At 36.9% G+C, this 18,741-nt stretch overlaps 1 protein-coding gene and 1 pseudogene across 2 annotated transcripts in view; one reads left to right on the top strand and one right to left on the bottom strand.

Moving 5' to 3' along the window:
• The window catches only part of LOC106978793 (olfactory receptor 2C1), a 42,317-nt gene that overhangs the window by 14,766 nt on the left and 8,810 nt on the right, over positions 1-18,741 (top strand). For both annotated transcript variants that reach the window (XM_027043406.2, XM_053213376.1), the window contains one exon: positions 1,858-1,975. The gene's annotated coding sequence lies outside the window, so the exon portion shown is untranslated. The remainder of the gene's footprint in view (positions 1-1,857; positions 1,976-18,741) is intronic.
• Positions 10,146-10,735, bottom strand: LOC106978794 (60S ribosomal protein L36a-like; annotated as a pseudogene).

Below are 18,741 nucleotides of genomic sequence, written 5' to 3' on the forward strand. Positions count from 1 at the left end.
TGATTGGTTTTCCAAGGCCAGTTTCCCAGTCTGCCTTATCTTCAAGTCCAACTTCAGCTCCTGTAAGACAGAATAGGAAAAGCATACCTGTACTAACTTAATATTAAATTTTAAAAATAGGTGTGAGCAGTGCCTGGGTGGTTCAGTCAGTTAAGTGTCTAACTCTTGATTTTGACTCAGGCCATGATCTCAGCGTTGTGAAATCGATCCCCGTGTTGTGCTCCATGCTAACTGTGGAACCTGCCTAAGATTCTTTCTCTTCTTCTCTCTCTGCCCCTCCCCTGCTGGGTCTCTCTCTCAAAAAAAAAAAAAAAAAATTAATGTGAATTGACTTAGGCATTCTACTAATTTGGGAGTGGACATTAACACCTACATTTGAAGGGCACATCCAATATTTTTACTTATTAATTAATCTTAGGGATTTAGAAATGATTAGAACATTAAAGGCAGAGGAAAGAATTGTAGATATACTCTTAATAATACATCGAGACACAAAAGAAACTCCTTTAAAAATTGTAAGCACTTTAGCATATAAGCAATTGTACTCTACTTGCCATAAGATGAGAAGTTTGTTGTTTTTTTTTTTTGCCTACGTCTGAAATTTTCACAGCCATTAGCCCCAAAATTATCAGAAACTTAAGCAACATTATTTACCACTACCTGAAAGAAACTTTATAATGGAAAGACAACCCAGCTTTTCTAAAGGCAAAGAATCTGAATAGACATTTCTCAGAATAAGATATATAGATGGCCTATCAGCACACAAAAAGGCACTGAACATCATTAGACATCCGGGAAATGCAAATCAAATGCACAATGAGCTACAACTCCTATCTACGAGCATGGCTATAATAAAGAAGTCAGATAATAACAAGTGTTATTGAGGATATGGAGAAATTGGAACTCTCATTTACTGCTGGTGAGAAGGTAAAATGTTTCAGCCACTATAGAAAACACTGTGGCCACCCTTCAGAAAGCTAATCATAGAATTACCATTTGACACAATCATTACACTCCTAAGTATCTACACAAGATAAATGGAAACCTGTGTCCACACAAAAACTTGTATACAAATATACATAGCAGCATTATTCACAGTAGCCCCAAACTAGAAGCAACCCAAAATGTCCATCATTGGGTAAATGGATAAAGTGGTGTGTGTGTGTGTGTGTGTGTGTGTGTGTGTGTGTGTGTGTGTAATGGGAACATTATTTATCAATAAAAAGAAATGAAGTTCTGATGCATCATACAACATAGATGGACCTTGAAACCGCACTAAGTGAAGGGATCCAGGTACAAAAGATCCCATGTCTTACGAAATACCCAGTATAGGCAAAACCTTGGAGACAGAAGATAGACGAGTTGTTTGTAGGGGCTGGGAACCGGAAGAGAATGGAGGGTGATGGCTAACGGATACAGCATTTCTTTTTGAGGTGAAGCAAATGTTCTGGAATTAAATAGTGGTGACGAATTGTGAATATGCTAATAAAACCACTGAGTTATACCCTTTACAATGGTGAGTTTTATAGTAAGTGACTTATAGCTCAATTTAAAACTTGACTAAGAAGGGGAGTAAAGTGGAGAGTGATAAGTAGGCTTCTAGGTAACTAACAGATGCAACAGGGCAGAGTGTAGACAAAAAGAAAGAAAGATGAAGTAAAGGCTTTGAAAAGAAACTAATTTAGGAAGTTTTCTGTGGAGGCAGGGACTAGGGAGAACCAGTCTGAAGGGAGAACCAATAATAGAGAAAAGAAGCAAAATGTTAAGGATTAGAAAGGCAGAAACAACACTATTGGTATTGGGGTTCAAGTTCTAGGTAAGATGGAGTGATCATGTCTCTTCTTTTCTCTCACGTAGAAACAACTATAAAACTTGGATAAAATGCTTGAAGACGCTATTTTAGGACTACAAAGAGCCAACAGCAGGAGGTGATTTGGCTAAAAGCACCGGAATTCAAAGTATCACTGAATTGATTGTGAGTTTACAATTTATTTTCTCTCATATCCCTTGATCTCAACACAATTAGAAATCTGAAAGTGAACACTGTAGTAAAGATAGAGACAAACATAAAACATTTATTTATGATAAAAACTATCAGCAAATTAGGAATGGAATGGAACTTCTTCAACGTGTAAAAAAGCATCTATTTTAAAAAACAATGCCTAATATCATACTGAATTGCCAGAAATTAAATGCTTTCTCTCTGAGATCAGGACTAAGACAAGAATCCCCACTCCTGCTATTCCTATTCAGCATCCTACCAGAAATCTTAGCCAGTCCAATAATGAAAGAAAAGAAAATATAAAGGGTAATATGGGGGGCTCAGTCAGTTAAGTGTCTGACTCTTGATTTTGGCTCAGGTCATGATATCACAGTTCGTCAGTTTGAGCCCCACATCAGGCTCTGTGCTAACAGCACAGAGCTTGCTTAGGATTCTCTCTCTCCCTCTGTCTGCCTCTTCTCTCTCTCTCCCTGCCCCCTCTCAAAAATAAATAAACATTAACAAAATCTGTTTGGAAAAAGGAAAGGAAATATAAAACATCCAGATCGGAAAGGAAAAATCAACACACTGTCTATTCAGAAAAGATGTGATTGTTAATGTAGAAAATCCTAAGACCTTACAAAAATTTCTAGAATAATTAAATTTAGTGAGATTACAGGATGCAAAGTTAACAAAAAAAATCCTATTTCTATGCACTGGAAACAATATCATTTACAATAGCTTCAAAAAATGAAATATTTATTTATAACACTTAAAAACCATATATGTTTGCTGAGAACTTCAAACCATTGGTGAAATAAATCACAGAAGTCCTAAATAAATAGAGAGACATACTATGTTCATAAATTGGGAAGACTCAACATAGTAAAGATGTCAGTTCTCCCCTGACTGATCAATGGATTTAACGTAAGATGGAAAGGTAAAGAAACTAGAGTAGCCTAAAGAGTTGTGAAAAATAATAAAGATTTGAAGGAATCACATCACTTGATTATAAGACTTTTTCTAAAGCCCCATTAATCAAAACAGTGTGGTATTGTAAAGGGATAGACACATAGATCAATGGAATAGAATAAACAGTCTAGAAATAGACCCATATAAACATGACAAGTTTTTTTATAGGCAACTTTTTAGTAGGTGACATTCACATTAAACAAAAGTAACTATTTTAAACTGAACATTCGAGTCGCATTTAAAACATTCACAGGGCGCCTGGGTGGCTCAGTTGGTTAAGTGTCTGACTTCAGCTCACCTCATGATCTCACGGTCTGTGAGTTCAAGCCCTGCATCGGGCTCTGTGCTGTCAGTTCAGAGCCTGGAGTCTGCTGCAGATTCTGTCTCCTCCTCTCTCTGCCCCTCCCCCACTTATGCTCTGTCTCTCTCTATCAAAAAATGAATAAACGTTAAAAAAATTTTTTAAACATTCACAATGTTGTGCACCTACCACCTCTATCTAGTTCCTAAGCATTTTAATCATCCCCAAAGAAAACCTTGTATCCATTAGGTAGTTACTCCCCGTTCTTCCCTTCTCATAGTCCCTGGAAACCATAAGCTTGCTTTTTGCCTTAGTGGATTTATCTATCCTGACTATTTAATGTAAATGGAGTCATACAATATGTGACCTTTGGGGTCTGGCTTTTTTCCATTTAGCATAATGTTTCTGTAGTTCATCCATATTGTAGCGCATATCAGCACTTCCTTGCTTTTTTGGCTGAATGATATTTCATAGTATTTATATACCACAATTTATCTTTTCAGCTGCTGATGAACATTTGAGTTTTTCTACTTCTTGTTTAATGTGAATAGTGCTCCTATAAACATGCGTGTGTGAACATTTGTTTGAATGTTTTAGTTGAGGGGGGTGCTTATACACCTAGGAGTGGAACTATCAGATCATTTGGTAATTCAATGTTTTATTATTGGGAACAAACTTTTCTATAGTGGCTGAACTATTCTACATTCTCACCAGCCATATACAGCCATATACAAGTCCAATTTCTCTACATCCTTACCAACATTTACTATTTACCTATTTTATATTATTATTATTATTATTAATTATTATTATTATTACTATTGTCATCTGAGTGAATATGAAGTGATATTTCACTGTAGTTTGATTTGCATTTTCCCAATGACTAATGATATTGAGCATCTTTTCATGTGCTTGTTAGCCATTTCTCTTCTTCAGAGACATGTCTATTCAAGTCCTTTGGCCACTTAAAACTTGGGTTTTTAGGGCACCAGCGTGGTTCAGTTGTTTAAGCATCTGGCTCTTATTTTTGGCTCAGGTCATGATGTCACGATTTGTGGGTTTGAACCCCACATGAGGCTCTACACTAACATTGCAGAGCTTGCTTGGAATTCTCACTGTCTCCCTCTCTCTCTCTTAAATAAACTTTTAAAAAAAGAAAAAAAACCTTGGGTTGTCTTTTTGTTTTTGAGTTGTGGAAGTTCCTTATATATTCTGGATATTAAACCCATACCCTCTATATGATTTACAAGTATCTTCTTTCCTTATGTAGGTTTTCTTTTCACTTTCATGATGAAGTCCTTTGATACACAAATTTTAAGAATTTTTATAAGTTCCAATTTATCTATTTTTCCTTTTGTTGCTTTTGCTTCTGGTATCATGTCTAAAAACCCATTGACAAATCTAAGGTCACAAAGATTTACCCGTATATTTTCTTCTAAAAGTTTTCTACTGTTAGCTCTTATATTTAGGTCATGGATCCATTTTCATTAATTTTTGTGTGTGATGTGAAGTAGGGGTTTTTGTTTTTGTTTGGCATGTGGCTGTCCAGTTGTCCCAGCACCATTTGTTGAAGAAACCGTTCTTTCCCCCATTGAATGGTCTTGTGGTCTTTATTGAAAATCAGTTGACCATAGATAAAGGGGTGTATTTCTGGAGTCTCGATTCTATTCTGGCAGTCTACATGTCTATGCTTATGTCAGTACCACATCATTTTGAATTATAGTATGTTTTGAAATTGGGAAGTGTGAATCCTCCAACTTTTTTTTTAGGCTGTTTTGGCTAATCAGGATCCCTTGCAATTCCATATGAATTTGAGGATTGGCTTCTCCATTTCTGCAAAAAGACCATTGAAATTTTGACAGGGATTGCAGTGAATCTGTAGATAGCTTTGGGGTGTACTGCCATATGAACAGTGTAAAGTTTTCTAGTCCATGAACACAGGGTGTCTTCTGTTTTATTTATATATTCTTTAACTTATTTTATTAATTAAATTCTATTTAATGTATATATATACCTTATAGTTTTTAGCATAGAAGTCTTTCATCCCTTTTGTTAAATTTATACCCGGGTATTTTATTCTTTTGGATGTTATTGTAAATTGAATTGTTTTCTTCATTTCTTTTTTATATTATTCATTGCTGGTATATACAAACACAACTAATTTTTCTATGTTGATCTTGTATCCTGAAACTTTGCTGGATTGTTTATTATTTATAGTGATTTCTATGTGGATTCTTTGGGATTTTCTATATATAGGATCCTATCATCTATGAATAGAGAAAGATTTATGTCTTCCTTTCCAATATTTATTTCTTTTTCGTGCCTCTTGATTTACCTTAGAACTTTCAGTAAAATGCTAAATATCAGTGACGAAACTGGGCATCTTTACTTTGATTCTTATTTTTGGCAGAAAGCTTTTAGTCTTTTACCATTGAGCATGCTGTTGGCTGTGGGATATTATTATTATTATTATTATCATCATCATCATTATTACCCCTTTATCATGTTGAGGAAGTTCCCTTCCATTCCTAGTCTGTTAAGTGTTTTTATCATGAAAGGGTATTGGGTTTTATCTAATGGTTTTACTGCATCATTCATTTCTTCCCTTTACTTTATAACGTAGTGAATTACATTATATGTAATTCAACATTATGTTGAATCACCCTTGCATTCAGGGAATAAGTTCTACTTAGTTATGCTATATAATCTTGTTAATATGCTGTCGGGCTCAGTTTGTTAGTCTTTTTTTTTAATGTTTAATGTTTTTATTTATTTTTGAGACAGAGAGAGAGCATGAGCAGGGGAGGGGCAGGAAGAAGGGGAGACACAGAATCCGAAGCAGGCTCCAGGCTCTGAGATGTCAGCACAGAGCCTGACTCAGGGCTCGAACTCACGGACTGTGAGATCATGACCTGAGCTGAAGTCGGACGCTCAACCAGCTGAGCCACCCAGGCGCCCCAGTTTGTTAGTATTTTGTTGAGGATTTTTTGCATCTATATGCATAAGGAACGTTACTGGGTAGTTTTCTCTTCCTGGAATCTCTATGTCTGTGGCCAAATTATATTTGACAAAGGTGCCAAAACAATTTAGTAGATAAAGGACAGTCTTTTCAATGAATGATTTTGGAAGAATTGGACATCCTTATGGAAAAAAAGAACCTCCGTGTAAACCTTATAGCTTATATAAAAGTTAACCCCAAATTGGTTACAGTCCTAACTGTAAAATCTAAAACTCTACAACTTCTAGAAGAAAATAGGAGGAAATCTTGTGACCTTGGAATTAAGCAAAGAATTCTTAGACATGATGTTAGAACACAGTCCATAAAATAAAAAAACAAATATATTGGATTCTGTTAAAATTTTTAAATTTCACATGAAAGTCACTGTTAAAATAATGAGAAGACTGCTTTGGAAAAGAAACTGGTAGTTCCTCAAAAGGTTAAACATCTGTCTGACCCAATAATTCCAAAACTAGGTATGTATCCAAAAGAAGTGAAAACATGTCCACACAAGAACCTATTCCCAAATGTTCATAGCAGTATTATTCACCACAGCCAGAAGTGGAAATAACGTAAATGTCAATCAGAAATAAAAGGAATGGAGTACTGGGGTGCCTGGGTGGCTCAGTCAGTTGAACGTCCGACTCTTGATTTTGGCTCAGGTCAGGCTGCCAGGGTCGTGGGATTGAGCCCTGCGTCAAGCTGTGCTCTGAGCATGGAGCCTGCTCTTTCCCACTTCCCCTCCCCCTACTTTTGCATGAACATGCTCTCTCTTTCTAAAATTAAACAAAACAAAACAAAACAGGAACGAAGTACTGATTTATGTCATAACATGGGTAAACCTTGAAAACATTATGCCAATTGAAAGAAACCAGTCACAAAGGACCACATATTATACGAATGCTTTTACATGAAACGTTCAAAATAAGTAGATCTGCACAGAAAGTAGACTGGTTGTTGCCTAGAGCTTGGGTGTGGGTGGGAAGGTTGGGTCAAAATGGCAATGGGTATGAAGTTTCTTTCCGTGATTATGAAAATGTGCTAAAATTGATTATGAAGATTGTTTGTACAGCTCTGTGAATATACCAAAATCTATCAATCTCACACTTTAAATAGGTAAATTGTATCATGTGTGAATTATATTGATAAAGGTGTTATAAAAAACAAGAATAAGGGATGTCTGGGTGGCTCAGTCAATTGAGCATCTGACTCTTGATTTCAGCTCTGGTCGTGATCCCAGGGTCATGGGATCGAGTCCTATATTGGGCTCTGTGCTGAACATGGAGCCTGTTTGGGATTTTTCTCTCTCTCTTTCCACCCCTCTCCTCCACCCACAAACTCTCTCTAATAATAATAATAGTAATAACAATAATAACAATTTTTAAATAATAAAAATAAGAATAAAAGACAAGCTATTGACAGGAGAAAATATTTGCAGACTACCTATCTGCCAAAGGGCTTGTATCTAGAATATATCAGGAAATCTCAAAACTGAACAATAAGCAAACAGTCCAATTTTAAAGTGGGCAAAAGACGTAAACAACAGGATATGCAGATAGAAAATTAGCAGATGAAAGAGGTTCAACATTGTTAGTCATCAGGGAAATGAAATTAAAACCACAATGTGATATCACTGCACACATATCAGAATGCCCAGAATAAGAAGCAGTGACAACATCAAATGCCGGCAAGAATATGGAGGAACTGGATCACATATGTTGGTGAGGGTAATATAAAATGATACAGCCACTCTGGAAAACATCTTGATAGTTGCCTATGAAACTAAACATGCAACTACCATAAGAACCAGCAATTAAAGTCTTGGGCATTCATCCTGAAAAATAAAACCTTAATGGCTTGAGGTGATCTCTGAAAATGTCTCGCTATTCACTTGACCCAGAAAACCCTACAAGATCATGCAAACCAGGAGATTCAGATCTTTGTTCACTTTAAGAACACGTGTGAAACTACTTAGGCTACCAAAGGTATACATACCCGAAAAGCCACCAAGTGTCTGAAAGATGCCACTTTGCAGAAACGATGTGTGCCATTCCATCACTACAGTGGTGGAATTGGTAGGTGTAGCCAGGCCAAACTCTGGGGCTAGACACAGGGTCAGTGGCCCAAAAAGAGTGCTGAATTTTTACTGCACATGCGTACAAATTCATAGAGTGATGCTGAACTTAAGTGTTTAGATGTAGATTCTCTGGTCATTGAGCACATCCTAGTGAACAAAGCCCCCAAGATACAGTATAGAACTTACAGGGCTGATGGTCAGATTAACCCATACATAAGCTCTCCCTGGCATATTGAGATGATCCTTACTGAAAAAGAGCAGATTTTTGGAAACCAGGAAAGGAGGTTACGGAGAAGTAAAGGATACCCTAGAAGAAACTGAAGAAACAGAAACTTATGGCCCAGGAGTAAATTCTGCATAAAATGAATGTAAATAAAAGTAAACACAACACAAAACCCTTATATTTACACAAAAAACATACGCAAAAACTAATAACATCTATATTCGTATAGCCAAAAACTGGAAACAGTCCACATGTCTTTCAACAGGTGAATAGTTAAATCATGGTTTAACTATTTAAATACTACGGACTACTATTCAGCAGTGAAAAGGAATGAGCTACCAATGCATGCAAACCTGCAAAGAGTTGGATGAATCCCCAATAAATTATGCTGAGTGGTGAAAGCCAATCCCAAAAGGTCCTATACTATATGGCTTCATTTATATTAAGTTTTTGAAGTGGCAAAATTTTACAAATGCTGAACAGATTGGTGGTTACGAGGGGTTAAGGTGGGAGCAGGAGGTAGGTGGGTATGGTTATAAAAAGGCAACCTCTGGAATCCTTATGTTAATGGAACTGTTCTTTATCTTGACTGTAGTGGAGGATATACTAACCTACACATGTGATATAACTGTAGAGAACTAAATATACATACACACATGCGTACACACCACACACATAATTGCAAGTAAAATGGGGGAACTGTGAATCAGATTGGTGGGTTGTACTGCAATTTCTGAGTTGTGAGAATGTACTATGTATATAGTTCTGCATCCTGTTATGACTGAAAGAAACTAGGTAAGAATACATGAGTCTCTCTATATGATTTCTTATAACTGTGTGTGAATCTGCAATTATCTTACCAGAAATTTAATTTAAAAATGGGCAAAAGTCATGAACAGACACCTCACCGAAGAGGATATAAGAACGGCAAATAATACAAGAAAGGATGTTCGACATCAGTAGCTATTAGGGAAATGCAAATTAAAACTAGGATAAGCTATCACTACACACCTATGAGAATGGCTAAAATAAAAATAAAATACCAAGCAGTAGCAAATGTGTGGAGCAACTGGAGAGGTCATACATCACTGCTAGGAATGCAAAATGATACAACCATTCTGGAAAATCATTTGGCAATTTACTATAAAGTTAAACATATACTTACAGTGTGACCCAGAAATCCCATTCCTGTGTACCTACCCTAGGGGAATAAAAACATGCTCCCACAAAAACCGGAACACAAATACTTATAGAACTTTCCTTCATAATCACCATAAACTGAAAACAACCACAACAGATGAATGGACAAACTGTGGTACATTTGTACAGTAGAATGTTACTCAGGAATAAAAAGGAACAAACTTTTGGTACACATGACAACTTGGATGAATCTCAAGAGCATTGTACTAGTTCAAACGGTTACATACAGTAAAATTCCACTTAGGTGATATTATTAAAAAAGACAATTTATATGATATTTTCATCTCTGTAGGGTTGGAGAGCAGATCAGTGGCTGCCAGGGTCAATGGGTTGTGGGGGGTGACTACAAAGGGATAGCAGGAGGGAGTTTTGGGGGGTGACTGAACGATTCTGTGTCCTGAGTATGGTGATTATTACCCAAATCTATACAGTGTTAAATTTTTTTTTTGAAATGAACATAACCTCAAGATTTTATTATCTTCATAATGTAACAAAATATGAAGCTTAGAACTGGATCACTTGGGACTCTGTCTTCTTATCTCCTCCCAGTGCAAAATGCTTGCATCTCTTAATAGCCAGCATTCTCTTAGATCCGCAGTTGGGCTCAACACATTCAAGCCTCAGCACAATCTTCTTTGTAGTTTTAGCCTTCTTCCAGAAAATCAGCTAAGTTTGCCCATCATGGCCACTCTGTTTCCTGTCACAACGCCGCTTTCCCTGGGCATAAAGAGAATCTGCCTTTCTTGTACTGTGTCGCTTTGTGGGGTTGGTGCTTGCCACGTTTCTTTCAGAAAGTCCGGCAGGTTTTAGGAACATTCACCATGGTTGTGAGAGCACTATCAGCACAGAAAGACTATACATGTGTTAAAATTTTTAAAAGAAAAAAATCACTCTCACTGAGAGTAAAAATAAATAAAGCTATTTTTATTAACAGATTATGTAACCGCCTATAGTTATATAGAATCCAAGAGAATAAACAGCTAAGGTTAGTATCTTGCTGGATAGAGGATCAGTGTATAAATCAATTACTTTCCTATATACCAGCAAAGTTAGAACATTATACAATTATTGCAAAAAAGATATTATTCAGTGACTAACAAAAGATGTGCAAGACCTTTATGGAAAGAAAGATGTCATAATTAAAGCACATTAAAGAAGACTTATAAAAACTCTCATCACAGATGGGATCACTCAGACTCGCAGAGTTGATTCTTCTCAGTTAATTTACAAATTTAATACAATTCTATTCACAATACCAACAGGGCTTATTTTGAAATCTGAAAAGGCTGATTTCAAAATGTATGTGAGGGGCCCCTGGATGGCTCAGTTAGTTGAGCAACTGACTCTTGATCTCAGCTCAGGTCTTGACCTAGGGGTCCTGAGTTCAAGCCCTGCACTGGGCTCTGTGCTGGGTGTAAAGCCTACTTAGGAAAAAAAACAAAACAAAACTGGAGGCACCTGGGTGGCTCAGTCTGTTAAGCATCTGACTCTTGACCTGGCTCAGGTCATGGTCTTACAGTTTCATGAGTCTAAGCCCTGCAAGGGTCTCTGTGCTGTCAGCGCAGAGCCTGCTTGGGATTCTGTCTTTTCCTCCCTCTCCCCTCCCCTGCTCGTGTTTTCATTCTTTCAAAATTAATAAACAAACTTTAAAAAATTAAAAATGTATGTGAAAGAGCAAAAGGTCAAGAATGCTCAAGACAGTTTTGAAGACCAGCAAATGTGGGAATTCAAAGCCTAGAGTTCTTTTGGTAGGACGTTACTGTTCACTCTTTCAACTTCTTCAATGATTAAATTCTATTTTCTGTCATGTCCCAATTTCAGCATTTCATCTTTCTCCAGAAATTTAATAATTTCATCTCGATTTTCAGATTTACTGCTCTATAGTTGTTTTATATTAGTTCTACTATGTCTCTTTTATTTTCCTTCTTAAAATTTGTATTTTATATTTTTAAAATTCTACTGTTTCATATGAGCCACGCCAGTAATTGGATTCTCTCTTGTATCTCTTTTCCAACTGGTTGCAGTAAATGCTTAACTATTTTCTCAAAAATTTAAATTATGAAATAACAAAATATACATAGAAAAAATCTATGTAGAATAACATAATGAACACCTTTGCACCTACTACCCAATTAAATAAAATCTAACAAGTACAATTGAAGATCATGTGTACCACTTCCCATTCTTATTCCATTCCTTCTCTCTCCAAATTTAACCATTATCATGAGTTTGGTGTTCATTGTGGGATTTTTTGGTAGTCAGAGCAGTGACTCAGGAATTTGATTACCTGGGTTCATACACCAGCTCCACTTCGTATTAGCTGTGTGGTCTTGAGCAATTTATTTAAGCTTTAGATTTTTCAGTTTTCTGTTTTGTAAAATGAAAGTCAAAAAAGCCCACCTTATGAGGTTTTTAAGGAAATTCAATAATTAACACAAAGATGCCTAGGACATCCTGGCTTTATTGAAGCATTAAGTAAATGTATGTGTGTACCAGTAAGTGTATAGCATTGCGTGTATTGCATTGTTTTCCATATTTAATTTTTTTTACATAAAAGTTTTCCCATGATGGATTTTTTCTTCAATCATTTTTGTTCATTCCCAAATTGGAAAGGAGGATGCAAAACTATCTCTATTAACAGATGACATGATCTTATTTATAGAAAGTCCTAAAGAATCCCTACAAAAACCCAACTATTAGAGTTAATAAACAAATTCAGCATCAGCAAAACTGAAAGGCAACCGACAGAATGGGAGAAGATATTTGCAAATGATATATCAGGTAAAGGGTTAGTATCCAAAATCTATAGAGAACTTATCAAACTCAACACCCAAAAAACAAATAATCCAGTGAAGAAATGGGCAAAAGACATGAATAGGCACTTCTCCAAAGAAGACATCCAGATGGCCGACCGACACATGAAAAAATACTCAACATCGCTCATCATCAGGGATATACAAATCAAAACCACAATGAGATATCACCTCACACCTGTCAGAAGGGCTCCCATTAACAACTCAAGCAACAACCGATGTTGGTGAGGATGTAGAGAGAGAGGATCTCTTTTGCACTGCTGGTGGGAATGCAAACTGGTGCAGCTGCTCTGGAAGACAGTATGGAGGTTCCTCAAAAAATTAAAAATAGAACTACCTTACAACCCAGGAATTGCACTACTAAGTATTTATCCAAGGGATACAGGTATGCTGTTTCAAAGGGACCAATGTTTATACCCCAATGTTTATAGCAGCACTATCGACAATAGCCAAAGTATGGAAAGAGCCCAATGTCCATCGATGGATGACTGGATAAAGAAGATGTGGTATGCATATGCAATGTGGCAATCAAAAACAATGAAATTTTGTAATTTGCAACTACGTGGATGGAACTAGAGGGTAATATGCTAAGCGAAATTAGAGAAAGACAAATATCTTATGACTTCATTCATATGAGGACTTTAAGATACAAAACAGATGAGCATAAGAGAAGAGAAGTGAAAATAATATAAAAATAGGGAGGGGGGCAAAACATAAGAAACTCTTAAATATGGAGAACAAACAGAGGGTTACTGGAGGGGCTGTGGGAGGGGGGATGGGCTAAATGGGTAAGGGGCATTAAGGAATCTACTCCTGAAATCATTGTTGCACTATATGCTAAGTAACTTGGGTGTAAATTTAAAAAAAAGAAAAAGTAAATAAACAAATCCATCAAAGTTGCAGAATGCAAGATCAAGATACAAAACTCCGCTGTGTTTCTATGTATTACCAATGAACAATTTAAAAAGGAATTTAAGAAAACAATTCCCTTTACAATATGTCAAAAAGAAGAAAGTATTTAGGAATAAATTTCACTAAGAAGATGCAACACTTGTATACTAACAACTATAAAATACTGCTGTAATCAATTAAACAATACCAAAAGAATAGAAAGACGTTTCATGTCCATGGATTGGAAGTCTTAATATTATTAAGATGGCCATATTCTCCAAAGCAATCTACAGATTTAATGCAATCCCTGTCAAAATACTAACTGCCTCTTTATAGAAATTGAAAAGTGAATCCTAAAATGAATAGGGAATTGCAAATGATCCTGAATAGCCAAAACAATCTTGAAAAAGAACACAGTTGGAGGACTCACTATTTCTGATTTCAAAAGTTATTACAAAGGTATAGTAACGAAAACATTGTGGTAAGATCAGTTGAATAGAAATAAGAGTCCAGGAACAAACCCATACATCTATGGTGAATTGATTTTTGACAGTAGTATCAAGACCGTTCAATGGAGAAAGAAGACTCTTGTCAACAAATGGTCCCAAGAAAACTGTATATAGACATGCCAAAGAGTCAGATTGCATACCTCACACTATATACAAAACTTAATTCAAATTGAAAAAAGACCTAAATGTAAGAGCTGAAACTGTACAACTCTTAAAAGAAAACATGTGGTTAAGTCTTCATGGCCTTGGATTTGGCAATGGATTCTTAGATCTGATACCAAAATAAAAACCAACAAAAGAAAATAGATACTTTTGACCTCATCAAAATAAAAAATTTTTGTGCTTCAAAGGACACTATCTAAAAAGTGAAATGACAGTCCACACAATGAGAGAAAATTTTTGTGAATCATATGTCTGATAAGGGTCTAGTGTCCAAAACATGTAAAGAACTCTTCAAACTCAACAGCAAAAAAGACAATCCAATTAAAAAATAGGGAAAGAACTTGAATAGACATTTGTCCAAAGAAGTTACACATATGGCCAACAAAGGCATGAAATGATGCCTCAACATCATTAGACCCTGGCGAAAGGAAAATCAAAACCACAGTGACATACAGCTCACCCACTAGGGCTGCTATAATTTTTTTTTTAAGGAAAATAACAAGAATTGGTGAAATATGGAGAAACTGGAACCTTGACACATTTGTGGTAGGCCTATAAAATGGTACATTCTCTACGGAAAATAGTTCGTCGGTTCCTCAAAAAGTTAAACACAGAATTGCCATGTGAACCAGTAATTCTACTCCTAGATATATGAGGGAATTAGAAACATGTTTTCTAAAGGAATTAGAAACATGTTTTCAAACAAAAACTCATACATGAATGTTCACAGCAGCACTATTCCTAATAGCCAAAAGGTGTAACCCACCCAAATGTTAATCCACTGATGAACGAGTAAATAAAATGTAGTATATTTATACATTTGAATATTATTAATCCATAAAAAGGAATTTAATACTGATATATACTACAATGGATAAATATTATGCTAAATGAAAGAAGTCAGACCCCAAAGGCTACATATTCTGTGATTCCTTATATATGAAAATCCTGGAATGGGCAGTCCCATATAGACAGAAAGGAGATTAGTGGTTGCAAGAGGATGGGGTCCAAGAGAGAATGGGGAGTAACTTCTTAATGGGCACAGGGATTCTCCTTTGGGATGATGAAAATATTCTGGACCTAGAGAGTGGCGATGATTGTACAACTTTGTGAATATAATAAACGTCACTGGATTTAACCCTTTAAAATGGTTAAACTTGTGAATTCTGTTATGTGAATTTTAAAGATTTTATTTTTAAGTAATCTCTACACCCAATATGGGACTCAAAATCACAACCCTGAGATCAAGAGTCACATGCTCTACTGACTGAGCCAGGCAGATTTCTCTGTTACATGAATTTTATCTCAGTAAAAACTTGAGACATTAAAAATAGTTTTTATTTGGATATTTTTAAATGTTTATTTATTTTTGAGAGAGAGAGAGAGAGTGTGTGTGTGTGTGTGTGAGAGAGAGAGAGAGAGAGAGAGAGAGAGAGAGAGCAGGGGAGGGGAAGAAAGAAGGAGACAGAATCCAAAGCAGGCTCCATGCTGTCCACACAGAGCCCCATGGGGGGCTTGAACTAACGAACCATGAGATCATGACCTGGGCCAAAGTCAGAAGCTTAACTGACAGAGCCACCCAGGTGCCCCTATTTGGATATTTTTAATTGTATAGAATTCATTCTTATTGTGTTTATCCAAACAATACAAAAGGCCATTAAGTTTTTTAAGAGATTTTATTTTTAAGTAATCTCTACACCCAACTTGGGGCTCAAACTTACAACCTCTAGGTCAAAAGTTGCATGCTTCGCTGACTGAGCCAGCCAGGTGCCCCAGAAGGCCATTTCAAAACAAGTTAATAATCTTTTTGTGGCAGGGACTACTGCTTGGCTACTCAATATCCAGTCTCCATTAATTGTAACACAATACTTATTTATATTGTTGATGCTACATATGATATGATGTATGACATGATAATTGCGACCAGGTAAAAACTACATTTCTCAGCCTCCTATGCAATTAGATTTCCTTATATGATTAAATCCTCATCCGTGAGATGTGAGGGGAAGATACTGGTGGAGCTTCTAGGATAGCTTCCCCAAGAGGCAAAAACATCTTCCACCTTCCTTGCAGCAGTGGGGACATGATGAGTAGAACACCTGCCGCCAGCTTAGACCATAGGTAGCCTTGAGGATAGAAGCCACTGATGAGGGTGTTGGAGCGTGAAGGTGGAAGGAACCTGGACTGATGGTTGTTAATTTGCTACCACACTAAATCCTGATCGTTCATTTCTGAATTTGCTTTGTGTGAGGAAAAATAACCCTGTATTTAATAAAATAATTAAGTTGAAAAAATAATAATTAAGTTGGATCACCTCATATTACATACAATGATGAAATCCCAAAGACTTAAACACTTAAATGTGAAAGATAAATCTGTCTGAAGAAAATGAAACGGGATGTATTTGTATATTAGGGACTGGAAAGAACTGTTAAAAGCACAAATCAACTTCAATGCAGGAAATGTATTAATTGGATTATATCAAAATTTAGGATTTTTGTTCAAAGTTCGGCATAGACTTAACTAGGGGGAAATATTTACAATGTCTATAACTGGCAAGGTTTAGGTAGACAGTACTAAGAACAATGGCCAATAAACAAGAAACACAAAGAAAAACTAAAAGCAGGCAGACAGTATGAAAATGCAATTTATAGAATAAGAAATTTAAAAAGCCAACACATCTGTTAAACCTCATTAGTAATCGGAAAAAGGCAGACTAAACTGTGATACTTTCATACCCAACACATTGGCAGACATTAGGACCTTTGGTTATAGTAGGTGTTGGCTCGGATGAAGGGAAATCACAAACCTTCATTTCTCTGACTTCACTGGGAGTCATAGACTCTGTCAACCCATTGGCAGAATCAGTGCTCATAAGCATATCCCTGTTGCCCAGCAGTCTCCATCTAGAATGAACGAACATACATACATACATACATACATACATACATATCCGTGATAGGCACTCAAGCAGGTCCATGAAGGGATATGCACATGAATGTTCATTGCAGCATTGTTTGTGGTAACGGGAAATTAAGACAAGCTGTATGTTCACCCCTTGCGGAATGAAAAATAAACTATGATAGGTACGTATTCAGCATGAGAAACACTGAAGCAAATGGACCCATGGCAACATGGTTGTGTTTTTTAAAACGTAAGTGAGAACACTGTCAAAAAAGAGAAGTTAAAAGGGAAGAAACAGAATGAAATCTATGGCAAATGCCATGGGCAGCAATTTAAAACATTTACATAGACAAGACAGCATTGTGTTTTACAAGGATACAATTAGACCCAAACACCTAACATGTCCACCAGAGGAGACAGAGCAAGTGACTATGAGTATGGAATGAGAGTGGGATTGGGAATAAACTGGAAAAGTTAATAAAATAAAATAAGATTAACTTAAATTAAAACAAGAGAAATCTTGTAGAGTCCATTGATGACAGTTTGTACAGTATTCCCTAGAGGTGCCGTCATTCACTGAATTCCCCATTGGTGTTCATTGAGATGCTTCGATTTTTCATGAGCGTGGACTTTGTAGTCAAATAGACCTAGTGTGAGCTTCTCTGCCGTGTACTAGCTATTTGTCTTGCACCGATTACGTAACACCTTGGAGCCTTAGTTTCTCTTCGTAGAGCAGGAATATCTGCCTGGTGTGGTCATTGTGATAATGTTTGCAAAACTGCTGAGCGCAGCATCTGGTACAAGCTAGCAAGCGGGGCTGATGATTATGAGACACTTGCCAAGACAGACCCACAGGGCGGGGAGCCCCCCTCAATGGGGGCCATGCCCATTTCGCTCACACCTGGACCCCTCCAGCAGGTGGCACACTGTGTACCCTCAGTGATCACTCTTTTGCATGACATGGTTTCTAGGTCAATGGTTTCCAGGGTAATTTATCTCCCATGACATCTAATGACCTAATCAGTTGCCAGTCACCTTGTACGTATTTATTTAGTGTCATTTGTAAGCAATTTCTCTCCACACAGCATGGTGTCAGTGTCTAAGTTTCACGCCCCTGATGCGTGGTTTATGTTAGGGCCAGAGACAGTGGGAATCCCCTTCTCCCCCTTCCCTCCCTGGAAAAACACTCAAAGACAACGTCTCCCAGAAGATGAGTCAAACATACTCATTGCTGCATAGGATGGTCAGTTTGTGCCCAGTGAGTAAACACTGGAGCCGTCACTGTTTAACACTAAGCATGTCATGTAATCACTTCCTGTTCCGTTTACCCGTCTACCAAGTGGGGATAAGACCACCTGCTTTAACCGCCCAGAAAGTACTTTAAAGGGGTAACTGGGGGGCTTCATCGGTTAAGCATCTGACTTCAGCTCAGGTCACGATCTCACACTTGGTGGGTTCGAGCCACTGCTGTCAGCACAGAGCCCGCTTCGGATCCTCTGTTTCCCTCTCTCTCTCTGGTCCTACCCCGCTCGTGCTCTCTCTCTCTAAAAGTGGATAAACACTAAAAAAAAGGGAAAAAAAGGAAAGCATTGTAACAACTGAGATCATATGAAAGTACCTTAAAAGGGACAAAATTATATCCTCAGTAACCATTTAAGGAGTGTGGTGATTCTTATTACTCATTAGTTAGTAATGTGTGTTTGGGACGGG

This window comes from Acinonyx jubatus, chromosome E3 (genome assembly GCF_027475565.1).
Source record: "Acinonyx jubatus isolate Ajub_Pintada_27869175 chromosome E3, VMU_Ajub_asm_v1.0, whole genome shotgun sequence".
Classification (NCBI taxonomy): domain Eukaryota; kingdom Metazoa; phylum Chordata; class Mammalia; order Carnivora; family Felidae; genus Acinonyx; species Acinonyx jubatus.